This window comes from Henckelia pumila, chromosome 1, assembly GCF_033568475.1.
Source record: "Henckelia pumila isolate YLH828 chromosome 1, ASM3356847v2, whole genome shotgun sequence".
Classification (NCBI taxonomy): Eukaryota; Viridiplantae; Streptophyta; class Magnoliopsida; order Lamiales; family Gesneriaceae; genus Henckelia; species Henckelia pumila.
Window position 1 is genome coordinate 78,114,400 of NC_133120.1, and position 15,744 is coordinate 78,130,143.

Consider the following 15,744-nt stretch of genomic DNA (forward strand, 5'->3'; position numbering starts at 1 on the left):
GGTTGTAAACTATTTCTGGTTTCCGCAGTTTTATTCTGATATCTGTTTTATTAAGTTAATTGCATGCATAAGTTCTGTTTAGTAGGTGATCCGGGTAAGGGTCACTACATTTATGGTATCAGAGCATGCAAAAGATTTCTTGGGATTTAGTCTCATCTTGAGGTATTTTTGTAGATGTCAAATCGTGACGACCAGTGTTCTCATGGCAGTGTTGGTGGGCGTTGGGGTGATGCCGACCGGGAGCCTCGTCGAGAACGGCATCATCGTCACCATGACGACGAGCGTTTCACTGTGCGTCGATTCTTAGCTATGGGTCCTAAGCCCTTAGTTGGAGGTGAGTCTCCGGAGGATGCGGAGAACTGGTTAGACCGCATGGAGACCACTTTTCAGACTTTCCAATGCATCGAGGAGCAGAAGGTGGAGACCCTTGGCTATCTTCTGGATGGGCGTGCGCGCAGGTGGTGGAGGTTTACTTCTGCACCTTTTGTTGCGGCGAGAGGAGTGGCCACCTGGGCCGAGTTCCGCACAGCTTTCCAAAAGCGGTATTTTCCTCCTGCACTCCGTCAGTCGAAAGCAAGCGAGCTACTGAGTCTGCGACAGGGAGCCTTGTCTATTGATGAGTATCAGCAGAGGTTCTTTGATCTGCTATCCTATTGCCCCGAGATCGCTGATAGCTCAGAGATGAAGTATAATCTGTTCCTTCAGGGCCTTAACCCTGAGATCCATGACCGTGTGGCGGTTGGTGACGACATGTCCTACGAGGGTTTGGTGAGCCGTTGTCACCATGCGGAGGACAACATTCGGCGGAACAAGTCTTTCTCTCAGTCGAGACCTGCTAGTTCTTTGGGTCCCCGTGCCCAAACTTTCAAGAAGTCTGGATCTTCTTCTTCCTCTGGTTCTGGAGGTGTTGTCCGTTACGGTAAGAAGGACAAGTGTGATCACTGTGGGAAGAACCATCCATCCAACAAGTGTCGTAGAGTTTCTGGAGCTTGTTTCCGTTGTGGAGAGACTGGTCATATCCGGAGAGATTGTCCACTGTCTGGGGGAGGTGGTTCTGGTTCTGGTTCAGGATCGGGATCTCAGGCCACCGTTCAGCAGAGGTCGCAGGGACAGTCTGCTGGGAGTTCTCATTTGAAGCCACGAGCTTCTGGCCAGGTGTTTGCCCTGAGACATGATCAGGCTATGGAGGAGAATGAAAAAGTCATCGCAGGTACATTTCTGCTTTTTGGTATACCTGCTCTTGTACTTATTGACACTGGTGCATCTCATTCCTTCATTTCTGCACGTTTTGTTAAGAGGCATAAGTTACCATGCATTGCACTAGACGTAGTGATGTCTGTTTCTACTCCGACGGGCCAATCTGCTTTGGCTAAGCGTCTAGTGATGGGTTGCCCTTTAGAGTTTGAAGGGAACATTCTGTTAGAAAATCTCATGGTCCTAGCGATGGACGACTTTGATTGCATTCTGGGAATAAATGTGTTGACTACCTATCGAGCTTCAGTAAACTGCTATCAGAGATTAGTACGCTTTCATCCGGAGGGTAGTGAGAGCTGGTTTTTCTATGGTGAGGGAGTGCGACCCCCGATGCCTTTGGTATCAGCTTTGAGAGCCTGTCGAGCTCTGGAGTCTGGCGGGGAAGGCTACCTTATCTATGCAGTTGATTTGTCCGCTGAGAGTATTGGGATAGAGAGCATTCCTGTTGTGAATGAATTTCCAGATGTGTTTCCTGATGAGATTCCGGGTTTTCCTCCTGCTAGGGAAGTCGAGTTTGGCATAGAGTTGATGCCGGGTACTTCGCCTATTTCTAGAGCACCGTATCGTCTGGCTCCATCAGAGATGCGTGAGTTGAAGAATCAGCTACAGGATCTTTTAGACAAGGGGTACATTCGTCCTAGTGTGTCTCCTTGGGGAGCTCCTGTTCTCTTCGTGAAGAAGAAGGATGGGTCGATGCGGCTGTGCATTGACTATCGGCAGCTGAATCGAGTCACTGTGAAGAACAAGTATCTGTTGCCTCGTATTGATGACTTGTTTGACCAGCTGCAGGGCACGTCAGTTTACTCCAATATTGACTTGAGATCTGGGTATCATCAGTTGAGAGTCCGTGATCAGGACGTAGCCAAGACTGCATTCCGTACTCGCTATGGGCATAACGAGTTCCTAGTGATGCCATTTGGTTTGACTAATGCGCCGGCTATATTCATGGATTTGATGAACCGTGTCTTCAGGGAGTATTTGGACAAGTTTTTCGTGGTCTTCATTGACGACATCTTGGTGTATTCACGTAATACGGAAGAGCATGTTTCTCACTTGCGGTTAGTACTGCAGACTCTTCGAGATGAGCAGCTGTACGCCAAGCTGAGCAAGTGTGAGTTCTGGATGGATAGAGTGATCTTTCTTGGCCATATCATATCCAGGGAGGGAATTTCTGTTGATCCAAGCAAGATTGAAGCGGTACTTAATTGGTCGCGACCGATGACAGTTGCTGAGATCCGTAGTTTTCTGGGTCTAGCAGGGTATTATCGTCGCTTCATTCTGAACTTCTCTCAGTTAGCTCGACCGTTGACGCAGCTTACCCGCAAGGGTGTGGATTTTGAGTGGTCCTCCGAGTGTGAAGAAAATTTCCGTGAGCTTCGACGGAGGTTGACTTCTGCGCCGGTGTTGGCATTACCGTCAGGATCTGGAGGGTATGTAGTTTACACGGATTCTTCTCTTCAGGGGTTAGGTTGTGTCCTGACTCAGAATGGGCATGTGATCGCATACACTTCTAGACAGCTGAAGCTTCACGAGGACAACTATCCAGTCCATGATTTGGAGTTAGCAGCCATTGTGTTCGCTTTGAAGATCTGGCGTCATTATCTGTATGGCGAGAAATTTGAGATCTTCACCGACCATAAGAGTCTCAAGTATTTGTTCACTCAGGCGGAGTTGAACATGAGGCAGAGACGTTGGATAGACTTGCTTAAGGACTATGATTGCGAGATTAAGTACCATCCGGGAGCTGCTAATCTCACCGCTGATGCTTTGAGTCGCAAGGTGCGACTATCCGCACTTCAGACTTGCTCGATGTCTAGTGCGATCAGTGACTGTTGTACTTCAGGTTATACCTTCAAGCATAAGAAAGGTATGCAGAGTATCCAGATGCTTGCGATATTATCTGAGCCAGCCTTGTATTCGCGGATCCGAGATGCTCAGATGTCTGATTCGAAGACCCAGCATTTAGCTCGTCTAGCTAACGAGGGTAGCTCGTCTGGATTTCATTATCAGTCAGATGGTTTTCTGTGTTTGTCTGGTAGGCTTGTGATTCCGCAGGATGAAGAGTTGCGAGAGGAGATTTTGTCTCAGGCGCATCGCACTAAGTTGAGTATTCATCCTGGGAGCAACAAGATGTACAAGGATCTCCGTACTCGTTTCTGGTGGAAGGGAATGAAACGCAGTGTTTATCAGTTTGTTTCGAGATGTTTGGTGTGTCAACAGGTCAAGGCAGAGCACCGACGACCTGGAGGATTGCTTCACAGTCTGCCTATTCCTGAATGGAAATGGGAGTTTATCACTATGGACTTTGTGACCCATTTGCCGGTATCCCCAAGGAACTGTGATGCTATCTGGGTTGTGGTGGACCGACTCACCAAGTCAGCGCATCATTGCCTATAGCCGGGAGTACTCTGTGGATCGCATGGCACGGTTGTACATTCAGGAGATCGTCCGACTTCATGGAGTGCCTGTGAGCATTGTCAGTGATCGGGACCCCAGGTTTACTTCTAGATTCTGGGGGAGTGTTCAGCGTGCGATGGGTACTACTCTCAGTTTGAGTACAGCCTATCATCCGGAGACTGATGGTCAGTCAGAGCGCACTATCCGTACGTTAGAGGATATGCTTAGAGCGTGCGTCATGGATTTTGGTTCAGCCTGGCAGGATCATTTGCCGTTGATCGAGTTCGCTTACAACAACAGCTATCATACTAGTATTGGGATGGCACCTTTTGAGGCGTTGTATGGGCGACGTTGTCGTACTCCACTCTTCTGGGAAGAAGTGGGGGAGAGACAGGCTGAGGGACCGGAGTTTATCCAGCAGGCGATAGACATTGTTGATCAAATCAAGAAACGGATTAAGACTGCACAGGATCGTCAGGCCAGCTATGCTAATATCAAGCGTAGGCCCTTGCAGTTCGAGGTCGGGGAGAAAGTGTTTCTGAGAGTGTCACCTTTCCGCAAGATTCTCAGATTTGGCCTTAAGGGCAAGCTGTCTCCCAGATTTATCGGTCCGTTTGAGATCTTGGAGAGCATTGGCGATTTGGCTTATCGACTAGCTTTGCCACCGCATCTGTCCAGTATTCACGACGTGTTCCATGTATCTCTGTTGCGACGGTATGTGGCGGATGAATCTCATATTCTGCAGCGGTCTGAGGTTCAGGTAGACAAGGATTTGACTTATATTGAGAAACCTCTTCGTATCCTTGATTATAAGGATAAGGTTTTACGAAACAAAGTCATTCCTTTGGTTTTAGTTCAGTGGCAGCGCCGAGGCACTGAGGAAGCTACTTGGGAGCTTGAGGACAGGATGCGTAAAAACCATCCTGAGTTGTTTTGATTTCATTCTTTAAGATGTATTCAGTTGCAAACTCTGTAAACGTTTGATTTGAATAAAGAATGTTTCTGATTTCTGTATTTGCATTCGGTACTTAAGATCTGTTTTCGAGGACAAAATATCTTAAGTGGGGGAGAATGTAGTAGCCCGTACCCTAATTGAGTAATTAAAGGATTAATGCTAATTAATTGAATTGGGTATCGGACGGATCGGAAGCTCCGAAGGCACGATCGGAAGCTCCGAACAGGATCGGAAGCTCCGATGAGCGATCGGAGGCACCGATGTTATTACGTCAGGCATGACGTGTGGTTGGATCGGAAGCTCCGATCAGGACCGGAAGCTCCGATCACCCCTATCCGGAGTCAACAAGTGATATTTTGACACGTGGCAGATCAGGATCTTCGGAAGCTCCGATGGCAGGATCGGACGTTCCGATCGAGGTTCGGACGTTCCGATCAAGGATCGAAAGTTCCGATCGTTGTCTATAAATAGAAGGCCGAGGCTTCACTTTCATTTGCCAATTCCGAGTTCTCCTTTCCTTTCTAGTCCTTTTGGAGCTGTTCTAGTCTTCTTAGGCTTGGTCCGGAGGTCGGCGAGGCGTTCAGTAGTCGTAGCGGAGTTGTGCCCAAGTTCTGGAGGCATCGACATCAAAGGGCTAACGACGGACGAAGGTATAGCTTTTGCTTCCTATAAATATTTAGGAGTATGCAATAGCTTAGTAAAGGCTTTTAGAGCACTTTAATGATAGTAGTATCATCTGGCAGTGTAGAGCAGACTATAGGCGTGGACCTAGAGTTGGTAGAGCTTGCACTGTATTGAGGTACGAAAGTACTGTTCGAGATATCCTGACTGAGTATGCATGTATTATGTGACTGCATGATTTATATGCCATGATATTATGCTGCATTCATTTGCATCTTGCTGTATCTCTTTCGAGATGTCTGTTAGTAGGGTTGTACCCTATCCTGTTAGTGGATGGACTTCCATTGATTTGGGTCCGGCGTATCCACGGTTATCTCGGTATGAGAGCCACCTCCTGAAGCGACGGCATAGCGTGCTACATACCAGGGCCCGGTCTGTCTCTGTTATCTGATCCTTGACCTCGAGTCTATAGGGAGTTCACTTTGCATGCATGTATACTCATACTCTCGCACTGAGCGTTTTATGCTCACGTCTCGTACTCTGTATTTTCTGGACACCCTATTCCATGAGGCAGGTTTGCGATTGGACGAGGAGGTGGATCCAGGAGGGGCTAGTCAGTGGTTGGCCAGCTGGAGCTTCGTCTAGGTTTTATTACTGTTGTTTGGGTTTATACAGCTATTCGATTTGGTTGTATATTATTGGATTAATTACAGATTCCTTTACTTGGGGTTGTAAACTATTTCTGGTTTCCGCAGTTTTATTCTGATATCTGTTTTATTAAGTTAATTGCATGCATAAGTTCTGTTTAGTAGGTGATCCGGGTAAGGGTCACTACACATGCAAACACATAATACATGCATACTCAATCTGGATATCTCGAATAATACTTCCGTACCTTTCTAAGGCAGATCCTAGAAGCTCCCCCTCTAGGTCCAAGCCTACCATGCAGCACTACAACATAAATAACCATGCATTACCTAGCATGCCAAACATCACCTACTAGGCTCTAAAAGCCTTAATTAAACTATATCATACTCCCTATTTACTATAGGGAACCAAAGCCATACCTTCGTCCGTCGTCAGCCCGCTGATGTCGCATGCCCCAGAACCTGGGCATAGTCTAGCTACGACTCCTAGATGCCTCGCCAGAGCTCCGCCGCCTGGCTGCTACTGCGGACACTGTCCGCTATAAAATAAACTATTTCCTACTCCAACTCTTAAAGAAAGAGTCCCGAAGCCCTTAAATAGAGCGATTACCGGGAGAGGAGAGGGAAAATTGCACTTAAAAATGATGGATTCGGACCCCTATTTATAGGCCACGATCGGAAGCTCCGATCGGTGCATGTTTGCCACGTTTTGGACGGCCGAGATCGGAAGCTCCGATCGCAGGATCGAAAGTTCCGATCTTCTGCATCTGACCACGTGTTTCAATCTCCTTGACACCTGTTTCTGGTTGAGATCGAAAGCTCCGTTCTCGGATCGGAAGCTCCGATCTGCCCGGTAGCTCCGAACTGTTTCTCATGCTTCCGAACTGGTTTTGGTCCTCCGGAACCCCCGGGACCTACCCCACCATTTTCGGACGTTCCGGATCTGATTTTCCACTTATTTTAACTAAATAAGGACTACTTAAACATGTTTTGATACTTTTAAAATTATATGTCATTTCTAACATATTTAAAATCACTTAATCTTGTAAAATGAAACCGGGCTACTACAATTAACACGTGAGACGATCTCACAAAAATTTTTGTGTTTAAAAAATCTCTCTTTAGTTTTTATAACATGGAAATTGAACCCTAATTTATGCTAGATAGTACAAGAAACAAAACTCCCAACTAACCCTTGATTCAAGATCACGGATTTTAGAATTAAGTCGCGGGGAGATTAATGAAAAAAAAAAAAAAAAAAAAGCAGTTGAGGTTTGGGAGGGGATGTACGCCAAAAAGCAGTTGCCCCCATTGACGTTTTTGAGTGGGGTTCTGTAGATATTTGTATTGAAATCGTGGTTTTTTTTAAAAGTATACAGTATCCATCGATCGCTAGGCTCGTTACTTTCATGTTTTAAATGAAGGGGGCATGGGGTACCACAGATTTCATACGTTACTTCCACGAGAATGGCCTCTCCCGTGAAATCCCACTTTTGCCCTTTGCTCCATTGATTTTTTCCGCTTTATGTGATGAAATCATAAAATATTTGATTTTGTGATGTGACCTGTGACCATCATTCGAAAAACTTGGCCAAGTTCGACGTATTTGGAAATCGATTTTTTTTTTTTTTTTTTGAGGATGTTAAAATCAAATTATATAAACCTAGCTAGATGTACCGATATCTCAATTTTGATGTTTTAATCTTGAAATGTGTAATAAATAATACGATGATATGTTTGCATATTCTCGTAATTAATTATATTGAACTATTTTACAAAAATTCAAGAAAAAATAATGGATAAATTTGCTTTAAATCCCAAAACCTTAAATCAAATTTACATTCATTTTCCGTCAAAAATAATATGTGTTTGTACTTCCTATTTTATATTAAAAAAAAATATTTCTGCACTCCCTGAGCCCACGTATTTTTTTCGGATGAAATTCGGTACAAAACAATGAAAATATGGTATTAATGTATGATATTTGAGCACTTATTGGTTTAGATCGGGTATAAAAAATTAGATTTTGAGTATAAAATTTGAACAAATTTATTAATATCAACACTTACAACACATTTTTGGGTACTCAAAAATCATATATTTGTACCAAAATAAAATATTTAATACTAAAATATCATATATTAATATCATATTTATAATGTTTTGTGTCGATTTTTGTCCAAAAAAAAAATACAAATATGTCATTAACATCAATACTTCCATACATATTTTAATATTAAAAAATCATATATCAGTACCAGATCTTAAACAATTAGTACTCAAATATCATAAATCAATATCATATTTTCAATGTTTTGTACATATAATAAGTATAATGAGTTTAAAAACTGGTTTTGTCGAGTTTTGTCTTTTTATTTATTATTTTTTTTCTCAAATAAAATTTCATGAGAGTTTTCAACAATATTATTGAGATTCAGCAATGTTTACGTATAAGTCTGAAATCGAAGAAAATATGTGCCAAATTATTATCCAATGCACGGCAGCACATGCCTGTATACTGTTCATATATTAAACAAATTAAGAACAAGCATTGAATACCGATTTAATAATAATAATAATAAGAATAATAATAATAATATAACATGTCTATTTTAAGAAGATTTCACGGATCTAGCTACACGAGGGGTTTCATATATCTATATATGTGAGTCGAATTGACTCGATCTATACATGCAGTAAAAAGTAATTTTTTGACATTAAAAATAATATTTGTTCATTGATCGAAAATCCATTTAAAAAAATTAACATGTGAGACAGTTTTACGAACCAATTTTGTGAGACAAATCTCTTGCTATCCATTAAAATGTATATTATTTTTTATGCCAAATATTTTATTTTTTATTATAAATACAGGAAAGATTGACTCATTTCATGGATAAAAGATCCATGAAAATGTTTCATGAGTAATTCTATTGTGAGTAAAGATCATGAATACATATATAACAATAGCTACTCATATATTTTAGTTAACAAAATTGTAGTTTAAATTCAAAGAAAAGAAGTTCATTATCCAAATTCATCATATATGTCTTCGTATTTTTCAATTCTACAAGTTTAAAATCCCTCTACTTCCAATATAAGTTTCTTTACAATTGAGTGTAAACTATTTCAAATTCTTAAGAAGAAAACTATTTTTGGTTGTATTTTGAGAGAACTAAACGTAAATTCGGTACACTCAAAACACAACCAAAATGTAATTTAAGATCTCTTTTCAATGAGTCTAAGGTAACGTTTGGGAAAGCTTCTAGGAAGCAATTATTAGTTTTTCGTTAACAAAATTTCAAACAATTTGAAATTTTTGTTAACGAAAAAGCTGAGAAGTACTTCCAAGAAGCTCTTCCAAACACTACCTAAGAGGTCAGGATTAAGAAAAATTAAACCACAAAAAATGGATCGTAAACCTATAACTCATCTAACATCAAGAGTCAAAACTCTAAACTAGACGAGTTTTAAGTTCAAAACTGACTTTCATTTAAGGGTGAATTGATGTTCAGTCCCTAAATCCAAAATCAAATTAAGAATCAGTCCCTTGTCAGAAAAAATTTGTTTGCACTCCCTGGGCCCACATTATTTTTTTCGGATAAAATTAAGTACAAAAAATTGAAAATATGGTACAAATACATGATATTTGAGCACTAATTGTTCAAGATCGAGTACAAAAAATACAATTTTGAGTATAAAATCTAAACATCTTTATTAATGTGAACTTGCAACATGTGTTTGATTACTCAAAAATCATATATTTATATCAGATCTAACACATTGAGTACTCAAAAATCACATATGAGTACCATATTTTTAATGTTTTGTACCGATTTTCATCCAAATAAGATAAATGTGTTATTAATATCAATATTTTTTAGTACTCGAAAATCATATATTTATACTAGATCTAACGCATTTGATACTCAAATATCATGTATTTGTACCATATTTTTCATGTTTTGTATCAAATTTCTTCCGAAACAAAACATGTGGGCCCAGGGAGTTTAAACAAAGTTTTTTTCTGATAAGGACTGATTACTAATTTAAGTTTAGATTTGAGGACTGATTACCAATTTATGGTTCATTTAATCCACGCCCAACCAAAAAAAATTAAAAAAAAATCTAAGTGAAACCCAGAGCATTTATTGTATTGGTCCTTAGTTATCCAATAATTATAGTAAAAGCATTTCTCATTGTCGTACGGACAGAGGACAGTGTCTGATATTGGACCCCAAGGGAAGGAGACACAATTTATACTAAACTCGTAATTCAATGAATCTGATTAAATTGATTTAATCACACAATTAGATTCCAAATGAACCTGTCTGTCCTAATGTGTCATTTTACCAGTTATCACGACAAAACATATCAGAGACAAAATCGCTTCTTCAGTTGTTTGTTTTTGCAAATGGGTGCACAAATTTTGCTCATGTTTCTCACTTTTGGCTCCATATGCTATTCAAATATTAAATATATTATTTGAAAAATACAATTCTAGAGTTATATGTGAACGATCATTTGAAAAATAGAGATTTTTGTGCGATCATGTGATCATTGATGAAGTTTGAAAAGTAGGTTTCAAAATTGAGACAGCTAGAGGATTCATCGATTTTTTTTTTCGAGAACAAATATAATGGAGGTTTTTTTTTGTTTTATTTAGTGGATAAAATAATGAATTAATTAATTGCACTGAATTGAATTGAATAAATTTTTTTTAGTTTGCGTTTGGATAAAATGATTTCGATATGTGAATTTCAAATGTAATTTTATTATCAACAATGAAACAATAGATAAAATTTTAAATTCATATCTTTCTTATTTATAAATTATACTAGAGTATAATAAATTTCAAATGACGTTATCATTGATTGAATATGAAATCCATCTAATTGACAGGAAAAAAATGGTTGATTTGAAGTTTATTATCTTACTTATTTATAGTTTAAACAACAAAAAAACATTTGAATGTATTTGAAATCCCATCTAAACACAATCTTAGGGATTTTAAGTAACAATTTGAGGGTCGAAAGATGTCGGTCTCTATTCTTCCTTAAAGTTTGACCAATTAACTGAGGGAATATAACAGTTAAAAGATGTGTGATAACATGAACCAATACTTTGCTATTACCTTACAAGGTGAATTTCAAAATTTCATCAAATGTCTTTCTTTTTAAAATTTTCAATCTTATCTCTATTTATGTTTTAAAACCCTATCATATCATTATACACATTTTAAAAGTTTAGACAATTCATTACTTCTAATAAATAAATATGTAAAATATATTAATTTGAAATGGTGATACCCAGGGAATATCCCATGTTATCACTGATCCTGGGTCGAAGCGCAGGGCCCGGGAAGGAAGTAAGAAGAACTTACGATATAAGGTAATCGGGTAAAAGCAATGATGAACAAGCATGAGCACTAATAAGCACAAATTCTATCGTTTATTTGACATTTTATTTTGTCATATTCGTGCTTATCTAGCATTTTTATTTCGACTTTTGCGCCTAAATCGTCATACTTTTATGTGTTTGTAGGTTTGACTAAAATTTGAGAAAGTTTAAATATTGAAGAAAAAGTCAAACAGTGCGATGCCACGTCGAAACTTGGCCGGAAAACACGAAAAAATTCTAAGAAGCCAAGAAGAGTGAGAAAAGGAAAATACACGGACCCCGTGCATGCTCTGGAAGGGGGTCCGTGCATATTGTGTAAAAAGAAGGATTCGTCCCAGTTTAATATCCGAAACCCGTGCCATTTTTGGATCAACCTCCGTGCCTATGTATTGTGAAAAATTCGAGATAGAGGACCCCCGAAGGGGTATCCGGACCCTTATCCGGGGTCCGTATAGTTACTGTTCACAAGAAAATTTAATATCCGGAGGTGTATCCGGACCCTTATCCGGGGTCTGTGTGGTTCGCATATTTGAAAAAAAATATATTGCCAGAATTTGGAAATTTCGGAATTCTTTTATTTGGAGGTAATATTAGATATTATTTGGGAAAAAAATAGGGCTTTTTAAGAGACATATAAAAGGGAATAAAGCCGTAATTGAAAGGGACTATTGACGGGGAGACTTTTGCCAGATTTCGGAATTGACGGCTGAGAGCAGAATTGAAGAACACAAGCGAGATTCGGCACCATCGCTGAGATTTTCTTTATTCTTCTTTCTGATTTATTTTTTCATGAATTCAAACATGAACTTTTGTTTGATTTTATTATTATGGAGTAGTCGTCCTTTGACCGGGGCCACGATAGGGCCAGACTATTGATTTTTGTTCATGGAGTAGATTGATTAATTTTTGAGTTATGAAATATTTATTGATTGATATTTGTGCATATTTCTTGCTTTTAATCTGGCCAATTAATTGCATGTCTGTTATTCGATCTGGACTTGAAAAAGAAAAGATTGAAATCAGCTTCAAAAATATTGATCAACACATGGTTAAACCGACTAGAAATAGTATTCGGTTTCAGTGTGCGATTTTAGGCGAAAAATGAAATTCCATGACTTGTGAATGCGTTTTTGTTTAATTAAATTCAATTAGAAATAATTGGACTCACTAGTAGAATTGTGGACTTTTACTTCGTCACTATTTACTTCGGTTTACGAAGTAATATGTAACAATCAGCTTCGGTAATAAGACTAACGAAGTAAAAACACGTTTTTTACTTCAGATTTAAAAAACCCGGGCTTCACTAATAATTTTGGGTCATATTTTACTTCGTCAATTTATTTTTGATGAAGTAAAAAGTTAAAAAATAAAATTTATTTAGACAAGTGATGAAGTAAAAATTATGAACCGTTCCCTTTCACCTTTCTTTCTAAATTTTGTCTCTCTTAAATAAAAAGAAAACCCTATCGTACACTATCTTCAGCCCACACCCAACCAACTTTCTACCGGAAAACCACCGTAAAACATCGGCCTACTTGAGATTAAACCTATCCAAACTTTGTTGCTTTTAATCTCGACCTAGATCAAACGATTTGATATCGCTTTTGAGGTTGTTTTGTGACCCTGTGCTCGTTGTTTCCGTCAATTTTCAGTCGATTCGCGACCGATTTCATTGATTCGAAGCTTGGGATAGTTGTTACTTGAACCCTAGAGTATTTTCCGACCAAGCCCGCGACCGTTTCCCATAATTTTCTAGCCATTTCTAGTCGCTTCTGCGTGAACCACCACCACTAGCTGCTACTTTGAGTCCAGATTGGTTTTAGCTTCGTTCTTGACTCTTGAGCATGCTAGACTCGATTCCAGCCTTAATTTATCGATTTCTCATGCTGTCAGAATTTAGAAAATGTATCGTTTGAGTTAAATTGGTTTTCACGTATTTATTGCGCTATTACTGATTATTATTTAGGTTAATATTGTGGGTTCAACATTTGGATGCATTTAAGGTATATCTCGAATGATAATTTTTTTCTAGCGGTTTTCATTTTTAGTTGATCTAAGCTTCCTTTTGATATCTCCATGGCTATTTGTTAAACTTTTATGTGAAACTTTTAGGGGTTGAAGACTCGGTCACTTCAGGCAACCCTGCCTCTGGGATGGGTGAGCATCGGTTTCTTGTCTTCTGATTTATATCATTGTAAAATTATGACTGTTAGTTCTTATTTTTTGGGGAGCAAGAAATATATTTCTGGTAAATAAAATGGTTATGGCTGCAACTCAAATATGGCAAAATTTTGGTTTCCTTCATTGGGTGAATACGCATACAATAATGACTGTTGACCGGAGAAGAAAATTTCGATGTACATGTTAATTATTTGGAAAAGATCCCCTTTTTTTGGATCAAGAATTTCTTTAATGACTCAAGTATTTGATTTGATATCATTTTCTTGAATTGCAGATAGCATATGGTGCTGGGGAATTGGCATAGCTTCCTTTACTGAAACTTAAATTGATTAGGTACTTAATCATATTCTTACTTTTTTTGTTACAAGATTCAAAGTTGAGTAATGTTGTAAAATTTAGATTTTTTATTGAGGTTGTTTGCGTTTCTTTCTATAATTTAGTTTGTTGTATGCGTGCGTACCTTTAATGAACTCCCTTTTCAGGTAGATGGTTGATTATTTATTTTGCAATATAAACTGAAGATTTTTTGGAGATGACATTTTAATCCATGTCTCAAAATTTGAAGCGAATACACACACGCACACACTGGAAAAATAAAATTGAGATTTTTTTATTTTCCTCATTTTCCCCTTGCTTTAAATTACTTCATCTGGTTGAATGTGCAGGGGTTCAAAAAACTTGTTCCCGATGGATGGGAATTCACAAATGATTACATAAAAAGAGGTGCAAAAGGCATTACTTAAATATATTCATCAATACATATCATCGTTATTTAATTATTTGATGAAGATAAGGTGTTAATTATGTTATATGATGTCTTAAGTGCTGGATTATATATATCTATGAAGTTTTTCGCTATATTTCTTCTCATGTATCTATTTGTGCTTGTTTGGAACTGTTGTGCTATCATGGGAAAACTTGGATTACATGTATATGTAGGATTTTTTATTTCTATAATTTCTCAAGCTTATTTAAGTATGAGCTTTACCCTCCTTAAATCTTGTTTTCCTCCAATTATTTTATTTATTTTTCAAGCTTATTTAAGTATGCATTTGTCCACTAGCATAATATTATATATGATCCGATAAGTATTGTTGATGAAACATTAATATAAGTATAGTATATCCTCAAAATATATCGAATATAATTAAGTATGTTAATTTGGAAGTTCGAATCCTGGTAATCGTAATACCAATAAAGTAACATGAATTACAATCTAAGATGGATGTGCTTAGATGCCTATTACATATCCAATCCACTTAGATGCCTATTACATATCAAATCCAACTACAAGTATTCCAAACGACTGCTGTTGTAACTGGGACATCATCAAGAAATTGAGAGCACCGAAGCTCGGTTGGTGAAAATGCCGGGAAACCCATTAGATGCATAGGCATGAGCATTCTATCTCAAAGTTTTGTTGGTCATTAATTTTATTATACGCTCATCATTTAGGGGTTTTATTCATAGAATACTGTGTAAAACTTGTGGATGCAGGTGCGGTGGCCAGGAAGCCTGGGGAGCCTCTGGTGATAGAGGAAGTGATCGTGGCTCCTCCAAAATCCAGAGAAGTTAGAATTAAAATCATCTGCACTTCTCTCTGTTTCAGCAATATCACATTCTGGAAATTGAAAGTATGGATCCTGAAACTTAATTTATGTTTGATTAGAAAGAAATCGTCTTCAAGTTTCTATCTTGTTGAATCCTGTTTTTTTCTTTTTTTTTTTTGCTCATTATTCGTTTACCCTTGTGAGGATCCTCTTGGTTATTATCCAAGAATACTAGGGCATGAGTCTGTTGGGTAATTTTCATCAATCTTCCTGTAGCATTTTATTTAATTTCAGAATGTGGGCATATTACTTGGAATGAAGTATGTTTTTGTTGGGGTCATTTAATGTTCTCTCTCGAGGCAAACATGAAAGTATGTTTTTGTTGGGGTACGATCTTCTTCGTTTCTTTTATATATAGAAAACACAATATTTTAAGATATATGTTGGTTGATCTGATTTTGTTTTTAATATATGTAATTGGTTTATTAGCTACCTTCCCACTCATTTTAAGATGAACCTGGTTTTGTTAATACTTAAGAGTAATTGTCAGCTTCTGGAACTTTAATTTTCTTACTATTTCGTGTTTTATTTGAATATAAATAAGTGATCTTCTTCTGTGTAGAGAAACTTGGATGAAGAGAATTCAAAGGCTTTCCTTATCCTGAATGAGATTATTCTCACTTTAAAAGATGTATGAACTATTCTCCGAGACATTACATTTGTTTTTGTGAAATTTGTT

The 15,744-nt window shown here is 38.2% G+C and overlaps 1 long non-coding RNA gene across 1 annotated transcript; it reads left to right on the top strand.

Annotated features, from left to right (window-relative positions):
* Positions 1–13,744: 13,744 nt before the first annotated feature.
* Positions 13,745–15,064, top strand: LOC140874173 (uncharacterized). The gene is made up of 3 exons (XR_012148118.1): positions 13,745–13,788; positions 14,121–14,178; positions 14,953–15,064. It is a non-coding gene; the product is annotated as an uncharacterized lncRNA (long non-coding RNA).
* The last annotated feature ends 680 nt before the right edge of the window (positions 15,065–15,744 follow it).